The following is an 11,942-nucleotide window of genomic DNA, read 5'->3' as shown; positions in this document are numbered from 1 at the left end:
TATGCCATTTAAAAAAATTTAACATTTATTCATTTTTGAGAGAGAGAGAGAGAGATAGAGTGCAAGTGGGGAGGGACAAGGAGAGAGGGAGACACAGAATTGGAAGCAGGCTCCAGGTTCCGAGCTGTCAGCACAGAGGCCGACATAGGGCTTGAACCCACGAGTGGTGAGATCATGACCTGAGCCAAAGTTGGACGCCCAACTGAATGAGCCACCCAGGCACCTGTGTACTATTTTTATAATAAAAAGCTTAATGATATAAACCCATGAGTTCATAAAGATATCCCACAAAGGAAAAAAAATTGGAAAAAAGTTGATTAAAAATAATTGTCTGGTACCATTGCACGACTGGAAATAACTAGGGCAGCAAATCCATACTCTACACTTTGGCAATCAGATAAGTAAAGATTTGAGCATTCATCATCCTGCATTTCCTGTATAAACTGTATTTCAAAGTAACCAAATGACCCAAGTTAATTAGGGAAAATCATTGTTTTATAGAGTTTTATAGAGTAATGTCAACTAGTGAGTATGGAAGTAATAGAATGAGAAAAATTGCCCTTACATCCCCTAGTGAAATAATTTATTCAAGCAGATATCATTAGCGGTTAAAAACTCTGATAAAATGTTGATGGGGAATTTTTCTAATGTTTATTTTTGAGAGCGAGACTGCACAAAAGCAGGGGAGGGCCAGAGAGAGAGGGGGACACAGAATGTGAAGCAGGCTCCAGGCTTTGAGCTCTCAGAGCCCCTCAGCCTATGGGGCTCAAACTGATGAGCCTTAAGATCATGACCTGAGCCAAAGTCAGATGCTTAACCAACTGAGCTACGCAGGCACCCCTGATGGGGAATTTTTAAATGAAAGGATTCACCTATTACCAAATGAACTCACTGGTCAGTATTAACATCACTGAAAGTGGGACAACCAGATCTTGTGAACCTGTGATGTGATCTGATAGGAAGCACACAGTGTCACCTATGAAAGTGCATCAGAAACAGCTGTGTTAAGCCTAACCAAACTTTTAGAGCTAACTTCCATTTATAGGAAGTCAGATGACATCACAAGGAGGCAAACAGACAAATGCAAAGTGTGGGACATTCTATAGAACAAATTTTCTTGTTTCTGCAACAGCTGAGTGCTGGCATGGGGTGAAGAAGGTGGGTAAGGGGGACTGCTATAGGTTAGAAGAGATTTTGGAGACTAACTACCAATATAACGATATTGTTTGGATTGTGATTCCAACAAACCAAATGTAAAACATTTTATTTTTTTTCTGGGTTTTTTTTTTTTTTTTTTTTTTTTGAGAGACAGAGAGAGACGGCATGAGCAGGGGAAGGTCAGAGAGAGAGGGAGACACAGAATCTGAAACAGGCTCCAGGGTCTGGGCTAGCTGTCAGCACAGAACCCGATGCAGGGCTTGAACCCACGAACCGTGAGATCATGACCTGAGCCAAAGCTGGATGCTTAACCGACTGAGCCACCCAGGCGCCCCTGTAAAACATTTTAGAGATAACCAGCAAATTTGAATACGGACTTATCATTAGATAATATCAACAAATTATTATTCATTTTATTAAATGTGTTGATGACAGGGTGCCTGGGTGCCTCAGTTGGTTAAATGTCCAACTTTGGCTAAGGTCATGATCTCATAGTTTGTGAGTCCCAGCCCCATGTCAGGCTCTGTGCTGACAGACATAAATGACAACATTAAAAAATAAATACTGGGGCGCCTGGGTGGCTCAGTCGGTTAAGCCTCCGGCTTCGGCTCAGGTCAGATCTCACGTTCGTGGGTTCGAGCCCCACGTCAGGCTCTGTGCTGACAGCTAGCTCAGAGCCTGGAGCCTGCTTCCAGTTCTGTGTCTCCTTCTCTCTCTGCCTCTCCCCCTCTCATGCTCTGTCTCTCTCTGTATCAAAAATAAATAAAACATTTAAAAAATTTTTTTAAATAAAAATAAATACTAAGTGTGTTGATGGCAATGTGGTTTTGTAAGAAAATTTCCGTAATTTTTAGAGATGCATACAGAAGTATGGCGTATTAAATTAGATAAGGTCCGAGATTTGCTTTAAAATACTTCAGGAAAGAAACAAGGGAAAAGGTGATAGATAAAAATTGTGGCAAAACTCTTGAAAATTGTTAAACTTTAATGATGTGTATTTGGAGTTCATTATACTGTTTTCTCTATTTTGGGGTGTGCTTGAAAATTTCTTAATAAATTAAGAATTTCTCAATAAAATAAATACTAAAAAGAGAAAATAGTAGATGATGAAGACAAATTTTATCTACTTTACAATTTATTCAGTACTACCTTGAATACAAAGTTGTAGAAATTTCACAAGAAGGAAACAGTCCTTCTATTAAGACCTATGGTTTATTATGGAAGCCTTCACTAGGGATGGTGGTTGGTAACCATATGAGACAGGAGTAGATCGAGTACTTTAAACAATGAACATAATATTAGCAAAGACATTTAGTATGGTGCTGACCTGGTTCCTGTACAAGGGAGAGCAAAAATGTTGTCTTGACTTGAGCATGCAAAGGAATTGTGGGTGATGTGTTCTATGTGGGGAGTGGAGTAGTTAAGGAAGCATTTTGAGCTCTAGACTGAAGAAAGTTTGGGCTTGAGTCCATAGACAGTGGGAAGTTTTTATATTATAGAAAAGAGTGAACAGCATTTTAATAATATTAATATTAATGTGTTAATTTTTATAAAAGTAATCTGACAGGTAAGTGCAGTAGGGAAAGAGACTGGAGATAATGGCACCAATAAGGAGGTTATTGCAGTAATATAAGCAGAAGTTCTCAGACCTTCATAATCACAGTGGGGGTGGAGAGAAGGGGGTAATAGAAGAGACCATCCAGAGGAAAAAATCCCAGTAGTGACTGGTTGGACATGAGACAAAAAGGAGAGAGTAAAAATGAACCCTTAAAGTTTTGAACTTGGCAAACTAAGAGAATGAAATGGTAGTAGTGCTTTTTGCAAAAATAGGTAAGTTGATGGGAGTGCTTGGCTGGCTTAGTCGGTGGAACATGCTGCTGTTGGTCTCAGGGTAGTGAGTTCAAGCCCCTTGTTGGGTATAGAACTTACTTAAAAAACAGAAAAGGGAAAAGAAAATAGGGAAGTTGAGACACAAGTCTGAGCGGGAAGTGTGTTTTTGTGTTTTGTGTGTGGTGGGGGAGTTGTTGAGGGTAGGGCCAATCCATTGATGTGGTCTTACAGTTGAAAGTTACATAGTTTGAGGTGGTAGAGGGATGGAGGACACTGGGAATCTGAGAAAGGTCAGGACTAGAGGGGTGGAGGTGCATATTTGAAACCTGAAGACAACAGCATTATATGCTGGTGGTGTGGTATGAGGATAGCATTCTCCAAGTATAACCCACAATTCAAGTTTCTGCTCCTGATTGGCAAACACAGTTTATGTTCACCAAGTGAAAAGCCTTTCTTTTTTCTTCTGTATTTCGAAAACTTATAATTGAAGGATATCATACATACATAAATTCTCACCAATCATGAATGTACAAGTTGATGAATTTTTGCTAACTTAACATTATTGCTAGTGTAACCAGCATGCATATTAAGAAACTGAACATGTTCGCTCTCTGAGAGGCCTCCCCCTTGTACCTCTACCCAGTCACAGTCTGCTCTCAAAAGTAATACCACCGACATCTAGCACAATAGATTTGTTTTGCCTGTTTTTATTCTTAAAATTTTTTTAATGTTTATTTTTATCTTGGGGAGAGAGAGAGAGAGACAGTGCTTGAGCAGGGAGGGGGCAGAGAGAGAGGGAGACCCAGAATCCAAAGCAGGCTCCAGGCTCTGAGCTGTCAGCACAGAGTCTGACATGGGGCTCAAATTCATGAACTGTGAAATCATGACCTGAGCCAAAGTCAGCTGCTTAACCGACTGAGCCACCCAGGCTCCTGGAATAGATTCTTTTTATATATGGCTTGTTTCACTTAATACTATGTTTGTGGCTTGCTTCAGCAGCACACATGCTAAAATTGGAATGATACCGATTAGCATGGCCCCTGCAGAAGGATGACATGCAAATATTATGTTTGTGAAATTTACTCATACTATGGAATGTAACTGTAAATTGTTCTCATTGTTGTATAGTATCCTAATGTATGAATATACCATAATTTATTTATCCATTTCCTAATTTTAATGGATATTTATTTGCATTATTTCCAGTTTTTGGCCGATACAAATGACTTTACTATAAGCATTCCTATACATGTGTTTGGGGGAATATGTTTACAAGTTTCTGCTATATACATATGTGTCTGCTGCTATGTACCTAGGAGTGGAATTGTGGGATAATAGGGCATATGTATGTTCAGCTTTAATGGAAAAACAGCAGATCTTCCCAGAGTAGTTGTAGCAATGTACACTCCTACCAGCGTGTAGGAGAGTTCTGTTTTTCATCCTCCTTCATTGTAGCCATCCGGGAGAGTTTATAGTAATAATATCTATCACATTTGTGGCTTTAACTTGCTAAGTAATGAAGTTGATACTTTTTTCATGTGTTTTTTGCCCATTTAAATATTCTCTTTGGTGAAATGCCTGTTCAAGGCTCTTTCATATTTTCTCATGAATTGTCTGTCTTTATCTTAGTGTTTGGTTGGAGTACATTATATACCATGAATGAGAGTCCTTTGTTGGATTTGAAGATTAGAAAAAAATTTTTTTCCTCTCTGCAGCTTGCATGTTTTACTCTCCTACTGATGTAATGATGTCATTTGATAAGCAGAAGTTCTTAATTTTAATGTAGTTCAGTTTCTCAATTTTTTATTGTTAGCATTAAAAAAAATGAGAGAGAGAGTGGGGAGGGGCAGAGAGAGATGGGGGCAGATCTTAGGTGGGTTCTGTGCTGTCAGCAGAGAGCTGTATGTGGGGCTCTAACCCATGAACCATGAGAACATGACCTGAGCTGCAGTCGGAAGGTCAACTGACTGGGCCACCCAAGCACCCCATTGGTAACATTTTTTAAAAGATTTTACTTTTAAGTAATCTCTACACCCAATGTGGGGCTTGAATCTATAACCCTGAGATCAGGAGTCACATGCTCTACTACTGAGCCAGTCAGGTGCTCCTATTGTTAGTACTATTTGAGTTACATTTAAGAAATCTTTGCCAGAGCACCTAGTTGGCTCAGTCGCTTGGGCATCCGACTCTTGATTACAGCTCAGATCATGATCTCATGGTTTGTGAATATGGGCCCCATATCTGCTCTATGCTGGCAGCAGGAAGCCTGCTTGGGATTCTCTGTCTCCCTCTCTCTCTTCCCCTTCCTCACTCACTGTCTCTCTCTCTCTCAAGAATAAATAAATAAACATTTTAAAAAAGAAAGAAAGAAATCTTTGCCTACCACAGGTCATGGATATATTTTTCTAAAGGATTTATTGTATAAGCGCTTATGTTTAGTTTCACAATACGTTTGGGAACTGATACTTTTGTGTGTGTTTGATGTGATGTAGAGGTCAGATCTGTTTTTTTCCCCATATGGATATCCAGTTGGCTCACTGTTTATTTATAAGACCATCCTTCCCCACTGGACTCCAGTGATACTTTCGTCATGAATCAAGGTACCAAATGTATATTTGGGAACCCTCCTCTCTGTAGCTCATACATATTTCAACTTCATTATTTCAAATTATCATCTTTTTTACCCAAGTAGTTAACTTATATGGATGATCAGCCCTATAGTTTTCAAACACTTATTCCTTTGTTTCTTCTTTTTAGAAATGCAATTGATTGCCTACTAAGTTGCATATATTGGACCAGGTATAGTGGTTATTTGGTTAAGATTAAAAAACAATTTTTAACATTTATTTATTTTTGAGAGAGAGAGACCGAGTGTAAGCAGGGGATGGGCAGAGAGAGAGAGAGGGAGATACAGAATCTGAAGCAGACACCAGGCTCTGAGCTGTTAGCACAGAGCCTGATGTGGGGCTCGAACTCATGGACAGTGAGATCATCAGCTGAGCCAAAGTCAGATGCTTAACCAACTGACCCATCCAGGAGCCCCTATTTATTTGGTTAAGATTTAATTAGATATAATGCATTCTGATTAAGCCCCAGGAAAGAGGCATGGCATGATCCTGTGCAAGGAGATATATATTACTTCTAACCTCTAGATCTTTGGGGGATGGTGTGGTATAGAGAATGCAGGAAGGCTTCCTGGAAGGGGCAATTCTTGGAATTGTCTTAAAAAAATAGAAGTAGCAGGAGAAGAGAGTGCACATGCAAATACACAGATAATCAGGTTAGTTTCAGAAACTGGAAGTAGTTTGTTATGGTTTATTACACAAACTATAAGGAAAAAGGGATTGGGAGGCTGGAAGGTTAAGCAAATAATTGATTATAAAAGGACCTTATTCCAGGGTCGCCTGGGTGGCTCAGTCGATTAAGCCTCCGACTTCGGCTCAGGTCAGATCTCACGTTCGTGGGTTCGAGCTACGCGTCGGGCTCTGTGCTAACAGCTAGCTCAGAACCTGGAGCCTGTTTCCGGTTCTGTGTCTCCTTCTCTCTCTGCGCCTCCCCCTCTCATGCTCTGTCTCTCTCTGTATCAAAAATAAATAAAACATTTAAAAAAAATTTTTTTTAAAAAGGACCTTATTCCAAAATCAATAAGAACCATTAAAGGAAAGAGGTTTAATAAACTTTGCATTTCAGAAAGATCCTTCTGACCGTTGTGTGCAGAAAGAATAGATAGAACAGAGTTGGGGATAGGGGAACATAATGCAGGAAGACTGGCTGGAAGAGTGCCGATTAGTAGATGGTAAGACTGACTTAAGGAAGTGGGAAGAAGTCGACATATTTGGGAAATAGATGGAAGATTGAGTTTAGAAGAGCTGGTGATGTCTAGGAATGAGGAGCCCTGAGCAGTGAAGGATGGGGCAATGGCTCGAGTCAGGCAGATCTGGGTTCAATTCTCCTTTCTGTCACAAGGTAGACCAGGTTAGAAAGACTGTTCTGGCTTTGAAGAATGGATTGGAAGAGTTTGAGACTGAAGGCAAGGAGACTAGTTAGGAGACTATTGCGGTCATCCAGGCTTTATGATGGGGCCCTGGTTAAGGTTAAAGCTCTGGGGACAGAAGGAAAAGAGATGGACTGAACGGAAAGAAATGGGTTGAGAAATATTTAGGAGGTTGATTTACCAGATTTGAGAATAGACTTAATACATTAAAAACAGTAAAGGACTTCAAGAGAAAGAAGTGTCAGAAAAAGAAAAGAAAAAAAAGGACTGGCAAACAGAGGAAGAAAAGCAGAAGACGGTGTTTCAGAAACAAAGGAAGGGCAGTATCAAGTAGAGCAAGTAGAGTGCTGAATAATATCAAATACCACAGAGGGGCTGTTAGTAAGGATGGGAACGTTCACTGGATTTAGCAACAAAGAAATAAGTATACGGTAAGGATTGGCACAAAGGATTTAAGACATTTTTCCTGGCCCAGAGAAGTTCAAGGACTAGTGATTGAAACTGTTATCACAATACATTGTATCCAGTGCTGTGTGAGAGAGGACAGTGCAGAAGCTGCCGACACAGAGAACTGTCACATTTCCCAACTTCATCCCACACCACACCCCGCCTCTACATCCATTATGAGGTGATCGTGCTGTCCGCCTCACATGGCCTTCCTCGTGCAAGTTTGAGTTTAAATGGATAAATTCAAGCAAATAGATTTCTCCTAAATTCTTTAACAAAAACACATCTCAAGATCTAAATTTGTTTTTATTTTTTAAGATTTTATTTTTTTTATTTTTTATTTTTCACTTTAAGTAGGCTCCATGCCCAATGTGGGCCTTGAACTCATGACTCTGAGATCAAGAGTCACATGCTCTACTGACTGAGCCAGCCAGGCACCCCTTGAAGATTTTATTTTTAAGTAATCTCTATACCCAACATGGGGCTCAAACTTATAACCCCAAGATCAAGAGTTGCACTTTCTACTGATTGAGCCAGCCTGATACCCCTCAAACTCAAATTTAAACAGGGCGATGGACATGATTATGCTGACATGGTGAATTTACATTTATTTACTTTGGGGTTCAGTACTGATCGATGTGTTGAGTGATCTGGCTCTCACTATATATGGCCTTTAAAAACTACCTGCTACATTCACCTTGGTTAAATTCCATCGTTAACAATTTTGGTAAGAATATGACCCACACCTGAATTCAGAATTTTATTTAAAGCGTAACATTATCTTTTTCAAGCTCTGGTCAACACAACGCAATATTACTAAACAATAGGTTTTTCTGGATAACAGTTGGAAGAATTATCAGTGGCAATTCTGGTAACTGAGTTTCATCTATTTTGGGAAGGACTTTTGTTGTATAGTAGAGAGAAATATTAATGAATTTTGATTCCAGAATTAAGACTTGTGAAATACTGCAAATGCCTCTACTCTGTAATATTAAAAATGTATCTCTCGTATTGTAATACAGTGCCTTGAGGTCGTTCATTGACGTTCAGGCACTTAGTGAACCACTCTTTTGAACAACATATTTATGTCCTGACCTACACGTTTTAATTTGTAATTTTGCTCCGTCTCTAAGCCTCCTATTGAAATCTAACCTTTGGGGAAAGGGGACAAAACTTAAAGAAGCTCAAAGGCATCCTGAGAAGAGAAAAAAAGAAGAAAGTGGAGAAGCAGTAGATAATCTCAGTCTTCTACAAAGCACAATTGATAATTTGGTTGCATGTCATTAACCCAAATTACATATACTCACAAGAATGCACACTGAAGGCTTTACTTCCATCCTGCCCCCCTCCCTCCCCTTAAAGCATATGGAAATTAGGTGGCAGCCTGGGAAGGTTGCCATGGTACACTGGCTACAAGGATTTGATAAGTAGTCAAAGACGCTCTAGAGTCCCTTCCCCCAACCACCACTTCTTTCTTTCAAATCCTTGTCTTAACTAATTCCATATTATAGGTAAATCAGAGTGATGTTGACTTACTAGTAAACAACAGAATAGATGTTTTGATGTTGTAAGAAGTAAAATACTGAGGAATTATAACTGGCCCATTTTTATGTAGCACTAGCCATACAAAAAATCAGAATTCACTTTAATTTTTTTATGTTTTTATTTATTATTGAGACAGAGAGAAATAGAGCATGTGTGGGGGAGGGGCAGAGAGAGAGGGAGACACAGAATCTGAAGCAGGCTCCAGGCTCTGAGCTGTCAGCACAGACCCCAATGGAGGGCTGGAACCCATGAACTGTGGGATCATGACCTGAGCTGAAGTCGGATGCTTAACGGATTGAGCCACCCAGGCGCCCCTAGAATTCACTTTTAAAATGTCTGATACAACATGTTCACATCTTCAGGACTTATATTTTTTATTTGGCTTTATCCCTTTGGGTGACCTGGAGATATCTCAAGTTAAACATATCTAAATGGATTTATTTATTCTTCTCTACGACCTTCTTTAGTGTTCTACAATCTTAATTATTCTATATTCTTAATATCAGCTCATTGTCATCTTTCTAGTCTACCAAGCTAGATTAAAATTATAATAACCTTATATAATATTTACTATATGCCAGGCACTACTCTTAGCACTTTATGTGTGTCAACTCTTTCAAGTTAATCCCAACTAATCACCAGATTCTGTCCATTATATTTCAATTTGTTTTAATAAACATTTGCAGGGGCGCCTGGGTAGCTCAGTCGGTTAAGCCTCCGACTTCGGCTCAGGTCAGATCTCATGTTTGTGGGTTCGAGCCCCACGTCAGGCTCTGTGCAGACAGCTAGCTCAGGGCCTGGAGCCTGCTTCAGATTCTGTGTCTCCCTCTCTCTCTGCCCCTCCCCCTCTCATGTTCTGTCTCTCTCTGTATCAAAAATAAATAAAACATTTTTTAAAAATTAAAAAAAAACATTTGCAGAATGAACAAATAACTGTTTTTCTAAAGCTTGACCAATTAAAATAATTTTTTATAACATTTATTCACTTTTGAGAGAGAGAGAGAAAGAGAGAGAGAGAGTGAGAGAGCACATGAGCAGGGGAGGAGCAGAGAGGGAGAGAGGGAGACAGAATGTGAAGCAGGCTCCAGGTTCTGAGCTCTGAGCTATCAGCACAGAGCCCAACACGGGGCTTGATCTCACAAACCGTGAGATCATAACCTAAGCTGAAGTTGGATGCTAAACTGACTGAGCCACCCAGGTGCCCCTAAAGCTTGATCAATTTTATTAGCCAAAGGTGCTAGTTCTGCTAGATGTGGCAGAATATTTAGGACTTGGTCTTGAAGCTTCTTTTTTAAGCATTACACATATAAATCCATGAGTCAAAATAATAGAGGATAACCTTTTATAACATATTAGAATCATCCTCTATACTAGTGTTTCCTAAATGCGCTGAAGTAATTAGGGTGCTGGTTAAAATACCGATTTCCAGTTCCTGCACCAGAGTCTGACTTAGTAGATCTAATTCAGTAAATAGTATTCTCTTAGAATTAATATTTACCATTTTGGGACTAAAAAGTTGTAATGGGTTTGGGGTAGAATGATTCAGTTATTTCTGAATTCTGATAACCACTGAGTAAGTTTGCAGAGAACTACTCTCCAGACTGTTGTAATCTTAAAAGACACAACTCCCAAATGACACCCAGCCTAGAGAGGTGTTTTGGGAAACATTTCTCAGTCTTCATTTAGATTTACAAATCAATTATGCATGTGCTGAGAAGAGGGGAGGCTGTGTTTTTCTTCGTCTGTGCAGCCTAAGAGATCATTTAGGAAACATTTCTTCATTCTGCTGAAACATTGATTATGCATGTGTAGAAAAGAAAGGATTAGAAAAGGCTGGTTTTTTTCCCCCCCTTTATCTCCTTATAAGAAAATCTATCTGTTTTTCTAGCATACTGATTATAAGAGTTACAGAGGTTAACTCAAGATAGCATGGTCTGAAATAAGTTTCCTTCATGATAAACTTATATGGTAAACATGGTATATTTTAATAAGCCCACTATTATTTTTTTTAATGATTTCAGTATTTTTAGATATGCGAGAGAGACTTCACTCTCACCCCTCATGTTACTAAGCAACATGTCACACAGTTGCTAGGAAACAGACTAGCGAGCTTGGGGCACTTCAGTTCCCTTATCACCTTGCATGACACATGACTATACCCTAGAGAGTTTTACAGTCTTAAGAGAAAAGAGAAAAAAAAAGTATAATGACATATAGAAAGGATAGAAAAAGTGACAGGGGTGGAGGAATGGAATAAAGAAAAGAGCAAGGTATTTGAGAAGAGTGTGTGAGGTTGGCAGAGGAAGGGCTATTATGCAATTTCCTTGAATGAGTCATGGAAAAACCTTAAATTGTCACTGCTCTATTTCATATTCTGTATGCTTCTACCTTTTTAAAAAACAAATTAGAGACTGTACTTGGGGAAGAATATCTTTCAGATAGTATTCCTGAATATTAACAGAAAGGTAGAAACTAATTGTAACTTTGTAGAGAAGAATGCCAATTCCAGACACATTAAACAAAGTAACACCTTATTTAAAATTCCAAATCAGACACACAATACTATTTCATCCCATTTATCTCTCAAAATAGTAAAAATGGGCGGTACTATAGAGAGGCTAGATAGAATATAAGTGCTCTTGAACAAATTTAGAAGTAAGATTTTCATACAGGCTCCTGGGCAATGCGTTTCTGTGCAAAATTTTAAAAATCTAATATAAAAGGGGGAAAGAAGTTGTTGTGCTCTACCTGGAAGACTCTGTTGTGTCTGAAATAGGAAACCAGGCTCCAGGTTTCATTGTGTACATGTGAAAGGTTGAGTCTTTGTGTCTCTGTGGCATTTACTGTTGCTGGCAACCAGGAAGCTCCGTAGCAATTGTTGCTAGGTCCTCAGTGCCTCTGTTTGCCTGAAACCTTAATCAGCGCCAGAAACACCAGAGATAAAAATCATTGCACAAAATCCAGCACC

General features: G+C 39.2%; 1 pseudogene; it reads left to right on the top strand.

Annotated features, from left to right (window-relative positions):
* The first annotated feature begins 3,975 nt into the window (after positions 1-3,975).
* On the top strand, positions 3,976-4,071 carry LOC115305826 (annotated as a pseudogene).
* Positions 4,072-11,942: the final 7,871 nt, after the last annotated feature.

This window comes from Suricata suricatta, chromosome 10 (genome assembly GCF_006229205.1).
Source record: "Suricata suricatta isolate VVHF042 chromosome 10, meerkat_22Aug2017_6uvM2_HiC, whole genome shotgun sequence".
Taxonomy (NCBI): domain Eukaryota; kingdom Metazoa; phylum Chordata; class Mammalia; order Carnivora; family Herpestidae; genus Suricata; species Suricata suricatta.
This window is presented reverse-complemented; position numbering and strand designations above follow the sequence as displayed.